The sequence below is a fragment of the Symphalangus syndactylus genome, chromosome 13 (genome assembly GCF_028878055.3).
Source record: "Symphalangus syndactylus isolate Jambi chromosome 13, NHGRI_mSymSyn1-v2.1_pri, whole genome shotgun sequence".
NCBI classification, from domain to species: domain Eukaryota; kingdom Metazoa; phylum Chordata; class Mammalia; order Primates; family Hylobatidae; genus Symphalangus; species Symphalangus syndactylus.
This window is the reverse complement of record NC_072435.2, coordinates 88738686-88754846: the sequence shown is the minus strand read 5'-3', so window position 1 is coordinate 88754846 and position 16161 is coordinate 88738686. Positions and strand designations below refer to the sequence as shown.

The 16161-nt window shown below is 40.2% G+C and overlaps 1 protein-coding gene and 2 long non-coding RNA genes across 3 annotated transcripts in view; 2 read left to right on the top strand and 1 right to left on the bottom strand.

The window, feature by feature from the left end:
• UBE2N (ubiquitin conjugating enzyme E2 N) overlaps positions 1–16161 on the top strand; it is a 35525-nt gene that overhangs the window by 11160 nt on the left and 8204 nt on the right. The gene's annotated exons all lie outside the window — the stretch shown is intronic.
• Positions 2341–9419, bottom strand: LOC129460049 (uncharacterized). The gene is made up of 3 exons (XR_008650139.2): positions 9316–9419; positions 8230–8292; positions 2341–5079 (listed from the first exon to the last, which is right to left on the bottom strand). It is a non-coding gene; the product is annotated as an uncharacterized lncRNA (long non-coding RNA).
• On the top strand, positions 5075–14410 carry LOC134732033 (uncharacterized). The gene is made up of 2 exons (XR_010114893.1): positions 5075–5480; positions 6885–14410. It is a non-coding gene; the product is annotated as an uncharacterized lncRNA (long non-coding RNA).

Below are 16161 nucleotides of genomic sequence, written 5' to 3'. Positions count from 1 at the left end.
CGAGTAGCTGGGATCACAGGCATGCACTACCATCCCCAACTAATTTAAAATATATATATATATATATATAATTTATATTATGTATAATATATATTATATACGTATATATATTTTTATATATATACACATATATAATATATATTACATAGAGACAGGGTCTCCCTATGTTGCTCAGGCTGGTTTTGAACTCCTGGGCTCAAGTTATCCTCCTGTCTCAGCCTCCCACAGTGTTGGGATTACAGGCGTGAGCCACTGAGCCTGCCGCTTTCTTGTTTTTTTTTTTTTAATCAGAAGTCTGTTTATTGTAATTTAATTAGAGGCTTTCCTACAAACATGAGACCCTGTTTAGTAACATAGTTCACCTTAAGATGGAATGCCTCTGGTCTGGATAGCATATTCTTTTCCTCCCCCTCCTCACCGAGCCAGTCCTGGATTTGAGGAAGTTTGTGGTTCTGGTGAGAAGGGACTCTTTGCTACTCTTTCTTACCAGCAAAATATACAGTCTTGAATCACTTAACGATGGAGTTACTTTCTGAGAAATGCACCATAGGCAATTTCATCATTGTGTGAACATCATAGAGTGTATTTATACAAACCTAGATAGTGTAGCATGCTACACACCTAGGCTATGTTGTATAGTCTGTTGATCCTAGGCTACAAACCTGTTTAGTATGTTACTGTACTTAATACTGTAGGCAGTTGTAATGCAGTGGTAAGTATGTGTGTATCAAAATAGGAAACGTACAGTAAAAATCTGGTATAAAAGATAAAAAATGGTATACCTGTATAGGGCACTTACCATGAAGGAAGCTTGCAGGTCTGGAAGTTGCCCTGGGTGAGTGAGTGGTGAGTGGATTTGCAGGGCTAGGACATTACTGTACACTACAATAGACTTTATAAGCATTGTACACTTAGGCTACACCAAAAAATTATTTTTTAAAATGTTTCTTCAATAATAAGCCTTGGCTTACTGTAACTTCTTTATTTTATAAAGTTACATTTTTAAACTTTTGATTTTTTTGTATTAACATTTAGCTTAAAACACATATCATACAGCCGTGCAAAAATATTTTTTCTTTATATCTTATAAGCTTTTTGCTCTGTTACAATCTTTTTTAAAAAAACTTTTTTGTGAAAAACTAAGACATACACACACATATTAGGCCTATTCAGGATCATCAGTATCACTGTCTTCCAGCTCCTCTTGTCCTACTCGAAGGTCTTCAGGGGCAGTTAACACACATGGAGCTGTCATCTCCTATGACAACAATGCCTTCTGGAGTACCTCCTGAAGGACCTGCCTGAACCTGTTTTACAGTCAACTTTTTTTTTTTTTTTTAAATAAGCAGAAGGAATACACTCAATCATTAAAAGTATAGTATAGTAAATACTAGGCAATAGAAATTTTTCAGTTCCATTATAATTTTGTGGGACCACTGTCTTTTGTGCAGTTCATCATTGACTGAAACTCATACAGCGCATGACTGTATTTAAAGTACCACTGAATCAGACTAATTTTAAACAAGAATTTTTTTTCTCAGTAAGCCTAAAAATATATTAGAGTTATCTTGCATTCATTTATATATCAAGTTGACTTTTGTGTTTTCTTTTTTTTTTTTTTTTTTTTGTGACAGAGTCTCCCTCTGTCGCCCAGGCTGGAGTGCAATGGCGTGATCTTGGCTCACTGCAACCTCCGCCTCCTAGGTTCAAGCAGCTCTACTTCCTCAGCCTCCTGAGTAGCTGGGACTACAGGCATGCACCACCACGCCCAGCTAATTTTTGTATTTTTAGTGGAGACTGGGTTTCACCATGTTGGTCAGGCTGGTCTTGAACTCCTGACCTCGTGATCTGCCCGCCTCAGCCTCCGAAAGTGCTGGGATTACAGGCATGAGCCACCGTGCCCGGCCTACACTTTTTCAAGTAAAGCTCACTGTCCAGGACCCTGTCTTTAGTGTTGTGGTTCGGGTAAGGTTTAAACTAAAAGTGCTGTAAGCTCTATTCAGGGGCCAGCACTGACTGTGATTAGAGAAGTACTTGGCCAGACCTTGCCTATTTCTTCTCCTAGTTTAATTGGCAGGGCTGCTGATGTATTGTCAAGGATACCAAGACAAGAATCTATGGGCTATTTTCTCTGAACACTTGTTTCTAGTCTGAGTACTTAGTTCATAGTTATACATCGGAATTATCTGGGGATGTTTGTAAATTTAACATTGCCAGCCCAACATATTTTTGTTGTTTTAGGAGCTGCTGTTGATTTTAGTGTACACTTTGCAGAAACACTGGTCATATGAGTGCTTGGCTTCAATGCAAAGATGGGTAGAATGTGAGACAAAAGTAAAATCATACAGCTAGCGCTGCTTTGTATATAGAATAGAAAGGCATCAATGGGAACACCAAAGAAATGACAGACTGGCCTGGAAAATCCTCAAGATTGGTTTAGGGAAAGGTTTTTAGAGGGTGATATTTGAGCTGAATTTTGAAGCATAAGTAGAAAAGGGGGAGTAGAATGTCATTCTAGGTTAGACATACCAGACCCAGGAGATATTTGAGCTAAGACTGTGTAACTTGAGTCAGCATGTCTATGCTTGGATCACAGATACTTAGCTTCAAAAGTAATCTTTTAATTTGAAGTTTCTTTTCTTCAGAAGTGTAGTTCATGAATATATATTCATTACTAAAAATTCTGTTGGCTGGGTGCGGTGGCTCATGTCTGTGATCCCAGCACTTTGGGAGGCCGAAGCAGGTGGGTTGCTTGAGCCCAAGAATTCGAGAACAGCCTGAGCAACATGAAGAAGTCCCATGTCTACAAAAAAATACAAAAATTAGCCATGTGTGGTGGCACACGTCTGTAGTCCCAGCTACTAGTTGGGAGGATGAAATGGGTGGATCACTTGAGTCTGCGAGGTTGAGGCGGCAGTGAGCCAAGATTGTGCCACTATACTTCAGGCTGGGCGACAGAGAAGATCCTGTCTCAAAAAACTGAAAACTCTGTTAACATGCTGTGAATATGTTATATACTAAATAGTCAAGTAATAGATATTAATAAATTATTTTCTCTTCACTTACTTTTACTATTCCAATCTCTAATTCATCGGTAAGATTCCAAAATCTCACTGAATATTGAAGGGAAACTCATGCTTCATTTATTTTTTTGAAGTATAATTCTCATACCATAAAATTCACCCACTCAGAGTGTACAGTTGAATGGTTTTTCATGTATTCACAAAGCAGTACATCATCATCACTTGCTAATTAGAAGATTTTTGTCACCCCAAAAAGAAAAACCCTGTGCCCATTAGCAGTCACTCTACCTTCAACCCCTGGCAACCATTTATCTGCTTTCCAATTCTATGGATTTTCCTATTTTACACACTTCATATAAATGGAATTATACAATATGTGGCCTTGTCTTTCTGGCTTCTTTCATTTAGCATGTTTTCAAGGTTCATGTATATTGTAGCATGTATTAGTACTTCATTCCTTTGTAAATATTTTAGCTGAAGTGTTTTCTAAATAAAATCTTTTAAAAAATGACAGTGCTGAAGGGAAGCAAGGTAGAATTTTTAGGAGATAGGTAATCTGTATTGGCTCTCATAAAACTAGTCACATTTGAAGCCTGCATTGCTTTAGAACAGGGGTTTCCAACCTTTTGGCTTCCCTGGGCCGCATTGGAATAAGAATTGTCTTATGGCTGGGCACGGTGGCTCACGTCTGTAATCCCAGCCCTTTGGGAGGCCGAGGCGGGCCGATCCCTTGAGGTCAGGAGCTCGAGACCAGCCTGGCCAACATGGTGAAACCCTGTCTCTACTAAAAATACAAAAATTAGCCGGTTTGGTGGCACACGCCTGTAATCCCAGCTACTTGGGAGGCTGAGGTAGGAGAATTGCTTCAACCTGGGAAGCAGAGGCTGCAGTGAGCCGAGATCGTGCCACTGCACTCCAGTCTGGGCGACAAAAGAAAAAAAAAAGAATTGTCTTAGGCCGCACATAAAATACACTAACACTAATGATAGCCGATGAGCTTAAAAAAAAAAAAAAAATCAGGGCCGGGCGCGGTGGCTCACGCTTGTAATCCCAGCACTTTGGGAGGCCGAGGCGGGCGGATCATGAGGTCAGGAGATCGAGAGACCACGGTGAAACCCTGTCTCTACTAAAAATACAAAAAAATTAGCCGGGCGTGGTGGCGGACGCCTGTAGTCCCAGCTACTCAGAGAGGCTGAGGCAGGAGAATGGCGTGAACCCGGGAGGCGGAGCTTGCAGTGAGCCGAGATTGCGCCACTGCACTCCAGCCTGGGCGACAGGGCGACACTCCGTCTCAAAAAAAAAAAAAAAAAAAAAAATCTGCTGATGCACCCATGAGAGGGGAGACAGCACTGTCCTCTCTCGCAGTTTTCCCTTAACACCCCCTTATCTGCAGACTTAAACTAGGAGCCCCTGGCAGAGTCCCACCTCCAGAATCACAGAAGTGTAGAAGGAAAGTGAGAGACGTTGATTGACTTTTTATCTGACTTACTAGTTTCCTAAGGCAGAGATTTTTTAGAAAACTGCCTGGCCTGGCCCAGCCTATGATAGATAAGGATGGGGAAGAAGCCCTTGAGATGTGGCAGTATGTGGCTTGACTTCAGACTTGTCAGATTAGGGGTTTTATAGGGTTTTTTGCTCTTGTTTTGATTAAGCTTGTTTGACTTGCAGGGTGTCTCCTGTGTTCCAGCCACCCGATTACCTTCCTCAAGAAAACTGTTTACTTACGCTGTTTAAATTAGTTATTCTCAGGGCTATTTTTATGACTTTGTAGCTTTATTTTTTTTTTGGATGCAGTTTCACATAATACATTGCTGGCTCGTGTTGCTAGCAAGAACTGATTCCAGCGTTTATATTCTTTGAATGTATTGTCGCATTCTTTTGGAGACTCAAGCTGTCCACATGAAGTGGATGAATTTGACCCAGTATTATTGTCCATGGGTACCCTATTGTAATACATCAGCCCTAATGTGTAAGTTTGTGCTTATTTCAGTTACATTAAAATCTGAGTTGTCTGGATCATTTCCTCCTCTGGCATAGTAGTGCGGGACGAGATAATCTGAAATCACAGAAGAATGAAAAATTCTGAGTTATTTACTCCAGCTGGATCTCTTAAGACTGTTCAAATTTCAGACCTAATTGATAATCTGTGAAATATTAAAGTCTCTAACCAAGCTGTTTCATTTCAGATTCTTCCCAAAACCTTGAGGTAGGGGAAAGAATCATCTTTAATATGTCAACTCGTGATTATTGAGGCAATTATCACTTTTTTAAGTTGAGGAAAATGCTTATTAGATTGTTGAAGCTGCCTTGAGGGGCAAAAGAAGTGATAAGGCTGGTATCTCTGGTGCTTCGTAATTGGTCCATTTAAGTGTATGACCTGTAGGGATAGTGTCAAAGCTAAGGCTTTTGGACAGACATGTGAAATAGTTTGTAAAGATTTGGTCTGGAGTCTTGCAAGTCTTTTTTTTCTTTTTTTTTTTTTTTTATTAATTTTTTTTGCATACAAAAACAATAAACATTTTCTAAAAATACATACAAACACAAAGATGCATATCAAACATATTAGGAAGGTTGCACATGGGAAGTCGGGGAATAGAAATGGGGGTGGGAGTTAAAATAAATGAAAGAGGGACTTTATATGGATCAGTGATAATAACTCAATCCTCTATTTGACAAAGAAGAGGGAGAAGGAAGAGGAAGAAAAAGAAAGTGGGATAAAGGATCAGAAAGGGAGGAAAATAGAAAAAATTAGAGTATGACTCCAGGGTAGACCTGTTTTGTTGTCATTGAGTTGGTTGGTTGGTTTGTCTGTTGTATTCTTCATGTTTCGCCAAGTTGGCCAGACTGGTCTCGACCTCCTAGCCCGAAGTGATCAACCCGCCTCGCCCCCCAGAGTGCCGGGACCACAGGCGTGAGCCACCACGTCCAGCCCCCACATTGCTTCTGGCCTCCGTGGTAGACCTCCCAGACGGAGTGGCCAGGCAGAGGAGCTCCTCACTTCTACCCAGACACGGGGCGGCCGGGCAGAGGGGCTCCTCACTTCCCAGACGGGGCGGCCAGGCAGAGACGCTCCTCAGTTCTTCCCAGACGATAGGTGGCCGGGCAGAGGCGCTCCTCACTTCTCAGACGATGGGTGGTCGGGCAGAGGCGCTCCTCACCTCCCAGACGATGGGTGGCCGGGCAGAGGCACTCCTTACTTCCCAGATGGGGCAGCCGGGCAGAGGCGCTCCTCACTTTCCAGACGATGGGTGGCCGGGCAGAGGCGCTCCTCACCTCCCAGACGATGGGTGGCCGGGCAGAGGCGCTCCTCACCTCCCAGACGATGGGTGGCCGGGCAGAGGCGCTCCTCACCTCCCAGACGGGGCGGCCGGGCAGAGGCGCTCCTCACTTCTTCCCGGACGGGGCGGCCGGGCAGAGGCGCTCCTCACTTCCTCCCGGACGGGGCGGCCGGGCAGAGGCGCTCCTCAACTCCCAGACGATGGGAGGCCGGGCAGAGGCGCTCCTCACTTCCCAGACGATGGGTGGCCGGGCAGAGGCGCTCCTCACTTCCCAGACGGTGGGTGGCCGGGCAGAGGCGCTCCTCACTTCCCAGACGGTGGGTGGCCGGGCAGAGGCGCTCCTCACTTCCCAGACGGTGGGTGGCCGGGCAGAGGCGCTCCTCACTTCTTCCCGGACGGGGCGGCCGGGCAGAGGCGCTCCTCACTTCTTCCCGGACGGGGCGGCCGGGCAGAGGCGCTCCTCACTTCTTCCCGGACGGGGCGGCCGGGCAGAGGCGCTGCTCACTTCCCAGACGGGGCGGCCGGGCAGAGGCACTCCTCACTTCCCAGACGGGGCGGCCGGGCAGAGGCGCTCCTCAGCAAGTCTTTTTTTTTCTGCATACTCCTGCTCTTTACGGTCACCGCTTGGCTAGGCCTACCATTTTTGGAAGTTCTTGAATTTCCTTTTTACCCAGTCAGTGATTTTCCTTGCTCTGTGGGGTAGGTCTCAGGTAGTTCTGCAGTTGATCTGTTCATTAACCAGTAAGAAATGCGAGACACACTGGTGTCCAGCATTGGGTCTGCAAATGTTAGACACAGGCCTTGATCTCTAGGAACTAGTTTAGTTGGAGAGACAGTAAGGTAGCAAAGTATGTAAGGGATGGCTTACAGAACGTCCATTCCTATTGTAGTCTGTTGCTGACCTCTTAATTGACAGTTGACTTTCAAGATGGTAGAAATGCTGCTTTTCATGACTAAAATAATGTTTTATGGCTCAGAGAGCCTTACTTCCTAATTCTCTAGAGCAAAACACTGATTTAGGGAATATGAAATGTATGTTTATGTATGGCAGGAACAAAGAATCTGAGGCCAGACTCTTGAGTTTGATTTCTAGCTCTGCCAAATATTCGCTTGGGCAACCTCATTTGACCTCTTTGCTTCTTTATCTGCTTAATATACTAATCTAGCTCTATAGTAATTGGAAGGATTAGAGTGTAAAGAACAGACCCTAACATAATACTGAGCCTTATATAGTGTTGGTTATTACTGTTTTCTGACTTTGCAAAGATGCTGCTTCACCATAAACATAAAAAGATTGAATGTCTTCCTAGTGTGTGGGGAAATGGTTTGTTCATTTATGTATTTGTTTCACAAAATAGATAACATTAAATGTAACTCTCTGAAGTGAGGCATAGATTTTGTGAAAGCACAGTGAATGTTCATTTACCGACAGTGGATAGCAAAATGGGATGTTTTGGGTAAATAACATTTTGATTTCATTAAAATTATCATATGTGTAATCCATTTTCCATGGGTTAGGTAATAATAAAGTTGATCTTTGCAACTGCTAAATTGAAGTTTTATTTTTTAATCCAAAGTATTTCACTGTATAACTTCAAGAGGCGCCATTTATGCAGACTCTCATACGAATAGTCCTCTCCTGAAGCTGTGCAGTGTGGTTAGCCCTGAGAGAGGATGCTTACTGGGTGGGAGACAACCCTCCAATATCTGCATGCTTTCATGCTTCTTAATTTATCTCAGAGTTAGTATGCAGAGTGTGAAAGACTGTTTTAATTTTTCTTACCTGATGGTTTGGATTTTATACAAAATTGTGTTAGTGGCACAATTGGATTGAGAATGCAAATCTGAGGGAAATGTAACTTGTTTTTTTGTTTGCTTCGCTGAAAAGTTCAACTGCTCTGCTTCCATCTGTTCTTATCTTGCCTTACCTATTATGGAGTCCTCAGGCATTAAATTTTGTTGTGATTGCTGCATTTGAAACCAGAAGTAACCTGAAGAAAAAAGGTCGAGTAAGTAAATACATGGTAGCTATACTAGTATAGTCACTAGCTTGTAGGCCAGGAAAAGTACCTGTTTATGCCATATGGTTTTTAAAGAGTATTGATTTGTCTGTAAATCAACCAGCCTTGAGGAAAGTGGCTGCAGTGACAGAGGAGTGAAAAAATGTAAACATATTAAACTGTTTTTAAGGGCTTTTGTCTTTATCAGAACAAAAAAAAAAATTCTAGAATGTTAATTGGATTTTGGTTATTAGGAGAATGGCTAATTTTATTTAGAATAATTTTATGTGTTTCTTTAATGAGCAAGTGAAAAAAACTTGGGAAAAAAGCAGGTGCCCTTAGCAACAAACTTTTTCTTTATTTAGATGCTGAACTTTGGCATAAATATCAAGATTACAGTTCATAATATCCTTCTCCTTCAGCAGGGAAGACTAAAACAGTAATTATAGGCCTAAAGAATATTACTACAAAAGGAGACCTTCCAGTAGAAAGAAGCATATAGCAATAAGATTTAACTCATTCTAATAATAATAAAGTGTTCAGTCAATTTTGGTGCTATAGAGAACCTTTTAAATGTTCAAGGGACATTTTAGAAGGCTGGAGAGGTAAACGATTTGTCTATGGTCACATATCACATTGGTACAGTTAAAATTGGAATTAAATTCAGATGTGCTAACTCTTGAGCCTCTTCCCCGCCCCATGCTAGGTACACCAGGCTGCTTAGTTGAATTTAACTGTCTAGTGTGAAATTAGCTCCTCCTTTAAAAGCTTTTAAGTAGAAGTTCTTTGATAAAGAGTTTAGTTGACTTGTGACTTTTGACTTCATTTAATCCCAAAGAGATATTTAGCTTCTTAACTTATTTACCAGCCCCCAACCCCCTCCTGTCTTGGTCTGCTAACTCTTAACCTTTTCTTCACTTCCTTTCCTATTGAGTTTAGACTTTATTTTTAGCAACCAACAGAAGCCAGCTTTGGCTAGTTTAAGCAGAAATGATATTAAGAGTTATTAGGTACCTCACACATTCTTCAGGAGGGCCAAAGAAAAGAGGGAGCCAGGAACAAACTTCAGAATCACATCACGATGATTTCACTGCCCACACTGTGTGTAACACATTCTACAGTGTGTGCGGTGTGATTGTTGATGTCAAGCGCAGAATGCTACCACTAGAACTCTGTTGCTATCTTAGTGGTAACTACTGCAGTTCTCTCCAGAATGGGTTATTTCTTTGCTTGTGATGCGCAAGGCGTGCTGCATGCATACTACCAACCTCATTTTGCCCTAAATGCTTCCAGGCAGTCCTTTTGTGTGACCACGGGTAAGTTTTTCTTTTTCTACAAGTTACTTAAAATTTTTACAATTTTCTTAATATCCCAGCTCCAACATTATACTAAAGAGTGGGAGCTAAAGGAACATAGGAATGAGTGGGGGAGTTTTTACCATTGTTTAATAGTTAACATAGACAAATGACTAAAATTACACATAAGGGCCTGAAATGAATGACCAACTTGAAAAAAACAAGTAAAATTTTATGGAAGAAAAAAACCCACAATCTACATAATTTTCTACATAAAAGCTGGATCAAAGAAAAAAACCAAGTTCACTAGTTTTTGCTAATAAATCTTATGATTTTAGTGTTCACCACATAAAACAGGCTTTTAAAAAATTTCCCTAATTTTAATTCAAGATGAATACAGAAGAACATTTCCCACCTCGCCTGCTAAGTTATATACCCACTCCCAGAACCTAAAATATGCAATGGGTTTGTTAATAGTGCCTTGAGGACCATGGCACACAGCAGTCCCAATGAACTGTGTTACTAAGCTGGGTCCTTTCTTTTCATTCAGCATTCTGAGATATCTCTGTCAAATCATTTCTGAGATACAAAGTTCATTAAGATAGACAGCTACATTATTTAAATCACTAAAGTCTTATTTTTATTTTTTGAGCTGGTGCTAAGAAAAGTTCAAGCAATGAAGTGTTATGTCATTCATCAAATCAGGAACCATAGAAAATGGAGACGCTTGACTGCCATGAGTCTACTAATTATAGTGCTGAATATTCAAAGGACATTTTTACCACCGAGAACTTCATGAGTGTTTTATGAAGGAATAGTTGACACCATTTTTAGCTGTGATTCCAATATTTGGAAATCTTTGAAAAAACAGAGGTAAAAAAGATGGAGATGAGGTTTTTAATCTTTCCAGAAAACTTAAAAAATGTCTTTAGAAATAAAGAAGAACATAATAGCCCTATAATCTGGTTCTGCTCTTCATATATTAATAATATCCTAACTCACACGTCCTGTACCTTCTCTTAAGACCTTGACTACTCACCAATGAAATAAACTGCTGGATGCCAAGAAGTTTTACTCTTCCTTCCAGTTGTTTAATACCACAATGCCATGAACAAAATAAGCAATGAATAAACATTTGTAAGTAAATTTATATTTCAAAGTCACGAAACATTTTAGAGCATGTTGATTTCATGCACTATCAAAGATAGGCAAAATGGTTTACCATCTGATAATTCCAAGTCAAAATAATATATACCAATTTTTCAGTCAAATAAAGCAGTTTTTTTTTTCCTATTTTTATCTTAATAAGACTATACTTTTCTGGTTGCCAGTTCAAAAAGAAAAAAAAATTATGACATTATGGCTTAAATTTACCTTTTTCATGGAGCACCACTTCACGATTATGAAGGGTTGAAAAGAGCCCTTTTAACTCCTGTGCTGTTTACTGTCCCTGCCAAACATTTGACATTTACTGCTTATGTAGTTAATTGTCTTTATTGTATACCATGAAGATTAAGAAACATGGGCCAGGCCCAGTGGCTCACGCCTGTAATCCCAGCACTTTGGGAGGCCAAGGCGGGCGGATCACGAGGTCAGGAGATCGAGACCACCCTGGCTAACACAGTGAAACTCCGTCTCTACTAAAAATATAAAAAATTAGCCGGGCGAGGTAGTGGGTGCCTGTAGTCCCAGCTACTCAGGAGGCTGAGGCAGGAGAATGGCGTGAACCCTGGAGATGGAGCTTGCAGTGAGCCGAGATCGCATCACTGCACTCCAGCCTGGGTGACAGAGTGAGACTCCGTCCCCCCTCCCCCCCGCCCAAAAAAAAGAAAAAGGTTAAGAAACACACACTGAAGCCAGACTGAATAGAGCCCAACAGCTTGGATTTGAATCTTCGCTCTGTCATTCTCTAGCTTTGGTTGATTACTCTTTGTTTCTCAGTTGTAAAATGGGTATGAGGATTAAATGAGCTAATATATATGTAGCACTTAAGTCAGTATTTGGCATAGTTTGTTTTTAACTGTTACCTGAGATTTTCTTTTATTGATTCTCTGCATATCTGGGAGCAGTGCTTGATAATTGCATGTGGTCCCTGCTTTTATGGGCCTTACAGACTGGTGGGAAGGAAAATATACACAGACTATAATACAACCTGATGTGTTTAGTGGGCAGAAGAATTGGGGAGGCAAGATAGACAAGAAATAAAGGAATTCAGCTTAACAGTTTTTCTTCTTGCTGGGACAGTTTGTTAGTAGGATTATTCTGATTTTTGTCCATTGTCATTGTCAGTGATTGGAATAATCTTAAATGCTGTTCCTGAGATGGAATTTACCAATGAACACAGCAGATACAGTATTCCTTATCAGCTCTGTGTGGTACTTAAGCATTGCAGACGTTCGTTCACTGAGCAAGCATTTATTTAGAATTTACCACCATTTACCAGCTGAGGTTCCTCTCTTCAAATAGTTTAGGGTCTGAGAAGTAAACCAGCAGTTATTGTGCGTAGTTACAGTAAGTGGAGAGGTGGTAATGAACAGGAAACTAGAAGTACAAGGCAGAAACTTTTAATTTTTTTTTTTCCATATTTTTAGTAGAGACGGGGTTTCACCGTGTTAGCCAGGATGGTCTCGATCTCCTGACCTCGTGATCTGCCCGCCTAGGCCTCCCAAAGTGCTGGGATTACAGGCGTGAGCCACCGCGCCCGGCCGGGAGAAACTTTTAGACTAATTCAGACCTGAGATACATTCTGATGTATCTCAGATTATACATACTTTGCCTTTCAGAAGTCCCTCCAGCTCCCAAGTCTCCATTCCTTTTCACTGAGCTTCACAGAAACATTGATCTGGTCTAGGTTTGAGGGAAAAAATTAGGATGTAGATATTTCTAGCCCAAGTCATCTGGCTCCATCTGTTCATTATTACTTCAAGTGGAATAGAGAGTACTTACCTATTTGTTACCTATCAACCCATAAATAAAGCTTTTCCCAAAAAAGGAATACTCTGGTCTAAAGTACTCTGAGATTTAGTCTTTGGTACCCAGAGTCTTAGAAATAGCTTCTTCCATTTTTTCTTCTCTGAATCTGCCACCTAAGAAATTGTGAGATTTAAGTATGTGGGAGTAGAAGGGAAAAGAAAGAACAAGGGAGGGGTGTGTCTTGAGAATCATTATTCTCCATTTGACTTTAGGATAGGCATTTTCAGGAAATTCTCATGGACCCAGTTAGCTTATCTGGGGGAGTCTAAGTGGTTAGGAGCAAGATAGGCACAAGAGGTGAAAGCAGAAAGGGAATACAAAATTGTCTTAGCTTTGCTTGGTTTGCTTTTATTAGTTTTCTTAAGCTAGTTTCATTTTATTTACTGTTGGAATCTATAGGTCTTTTTCAAGGACGTGTTTAGGTGGGTGCTAACTTTGGTTTGGTTTTACCAAAGCAAGGAGTGATCATATAATGTAAGTTTAAAAAGCTTAGCAAACTTGGGTACAATAACTTTTAAGAGCATCAGTTTTTTCATTCGCGAAGGAAAGGTGGTGAAATAAGTAGATGATGTCTTATGTCCACTAGGGGGTAGTGTGTACTGTAAAAATTAAAATAGTTCCTCAGTGAACTCTTTACTTCATCATGCAGTTAGCTAGTTTGAATTAATTTTTGTTCATTTAATGTGTTTTGAAATTGCCATAAATTGTTTTTTTCAAACACAATCTTGTGACTGTAGCAAACAGTAACTCTTGTTACATGCATTCCTGTTATTAGTGATGTCAAATGTTCTGACATTACTTTTTTTTTTTTTTTTTTTGAGACGGAGTTTCACTCTTGTTGCCCAGGCTGGAGTGCAACCTCCGTCTCCCAGGTTCAAGTGATTCTCCTGCCTCAGCCTCCCGAGTAGCTGGGATTACAGGCATCAGCACAATGCCAGGCTAATTTTATATTTTTAGTAGAGACAGGGTTTTTCCATGTTGGTCTCGAACTCCTGACCTCAGGTGATCCACCCGCCTCTGCCTCCCAAAGTGCTGGGATTATAGGCATGAGCCACTATGCCTGGCTGACATTACTTTTTGAATAGAATTTTTTGAGGGGAAAATAGTGATGCTTTAAAGTTTCTGTACAAAATTTTACCTATTATATGAAATAAATTATTCATAATGACCAGGCAGTAACATTATAACATGATTGTTTTGTGTTTCACTCTCCAGACTAATTTGGGAGCCACTAATCATTCCATGTGGCTGTTGAGTAGTTGAAATATGACTTGTTTAAATTAACATGTGCTACAAGTGTAATTTGCACAGTGGGCATTGAAGGCTATGATAAAAGATAAAATACTAAAAGATAAAAGATAAATAATACATTAATTTCATACTGATTTCATGTTGAAATAATATTTTGAACACATTTTTAGATAAAATATATTAAAATTAATTTTACTTGTTTCTTTTTACTTTTTATGTGGCTACTAGAAAATTTTAAGATACTTATGTGACTATTATATTTCTGTTGGACAGCAGTGCTGTGGAGAAAAGTACTCATCAGCCATTTTTATCTTAGTATATCTCTAGGTGGCCTTATGATTTGTAAGGAAGTAGTGTAGTGGGGAGCTTGAGCAAAACTTTGGTTCTATTTCTAATCCCAGCTAGAAAATAGGCAGTCAGTTTTACTATAATGAGACATTATATGTTCCTAAGAGTGTTATGTTATACAAAATCATGTAGTAAAATTCACAGGGCTTACAGATAAAATGAAGCAAGGGGTATGCACTTGAAAATGTCCATTGATGATAATTAACTTTTTTTTTTTTTTTTTTTTTTTTAAAGAGACAAGGTCTCACTATCGCCCATGCTGGGGTGCAGTGGTGTGATCACAGCTAACTGTAACCTTGAACTCCTGGGCTCAGGCAGTCCTCCCACCTCAACCTCCCAAGTATGCTAGGACTATAGGCATATGCCAGCATGCCCAGCTAATTTTTTTAGTTTTTCGGTTTGGAGAGATGGGGTCTTGCGATGTTGCCCAGGCTGGTGGTAACATTTTTTAAATGCTCACTTATGGGGCCAAGTGTGGTGGCTCACGTCTGTCATCCCATTGCTTTGGGAGGCCAGGGTGGGAAGATTGCTTGAGGCAGGAGACCAGCCTGGGCAACATAGAGAAACACATCTCTACAAAAAAAGTGATAAATAAAAATGCCCACTTACATATATAGAGGGTGAACTTGCAGATTCTCATAAGTAATTTACAGTTGTGTACATAATGAAGAATTGACTTGCTTTATTAGTGATCCCAAAAAAGGAGCCCCTGTTTGTTTTATCTTACAAATTTTTCATAATTTGTTTTTTCTTTATTTAAATTTTTTTTTCTATAACACACTACTTTGCCCAGAACCCTGTTTGTTAATATTTTAGAATCGCTTAAAGATGTAGTGACAGGTTGGAGTTTACAGAGTAGGTATCATTGAAGCATCACTCAGTTTTTTAACACTTATTTTTCAATAATGAAATTGACAGTTATTGAGTTATCAGACAGCTCTTGTTTGAGATGAGCTAAAAGATCTACAGTTGATATTACTGATCATACATTGCAATTTTGTGTTTCAGAGAATATTCTAAAAAACCTAATCACTGTAGACAGGATGCACTGGGATATAGATAGTTACTAACTGGACCAACTTTTCTCACACACAAATTAGCACTCTTTCTAAGAATACTGTTTATTACCCAAAAATTTTACTGTACATAATTTAATCATTGCCTTGCAGAAGAACATCTAAGACCTGGCATTGCTTTGTACTGAGCACAAATTATTTTTCAACTTAAAAATAAGAGTCCTGGTTAATAGAGATTGGTTGACAGAATGTCAGTTGTTATAATTTACTAACTACAATATAGTTTACTGTAGTATGAGTCTAGGGTTTGCTTTTCAAGTCCCAGTGGATCTATTGATAATTAGATCAATTTGATGTGATATTTGATTCCTCTTAAAAATATTTGTAGCATTAACTATTGTATGCATTCTATAAGATGAGATACCTTCCTTTAGACTTAATTTTGTCACCATTTAAATCCATACCCTATTCCTTTACCAACTTCCTTGTCTATTTTAGTAACTAATTTCCTGAACACAGTCTACAGTGCTTTCTATTATGCATGGCCCTAAACTCACTTATATTTGGGATTCAATCCTTGGACTGCTTTTAAACATAATAGAATCACAAAGTGCATTTAAGAGTTATTCTGGGTTTCTATAAACAACTATGGCCTTCCTATGTGATCTCATTTGTCAACTTTTTTTTTTTTTTTTTTGGTAGCAGTGGGGTTTCACTATGCTTGCCCAGCTTGGTCTGGAACTCCTAGCCTCAAGTGATTCCCTTGCCTGCCTCAGCCTCCCAAAGTGCAGGGATTACAGGTGTGAACCATGGCGTCCCACCTGCAGTGTAAATTACTTGTGCCAAAAGATAGATAAGGCCGGGCGTGGTGCCTCACGCTTACAATCCCAGCACTTTGGGAGGCTGAGGCAGGCAGATCACTTTAAGTCAGGAGTTCGAGACCTGCCTGGCTAACATGGTGAAACCCCGTCTCTGCT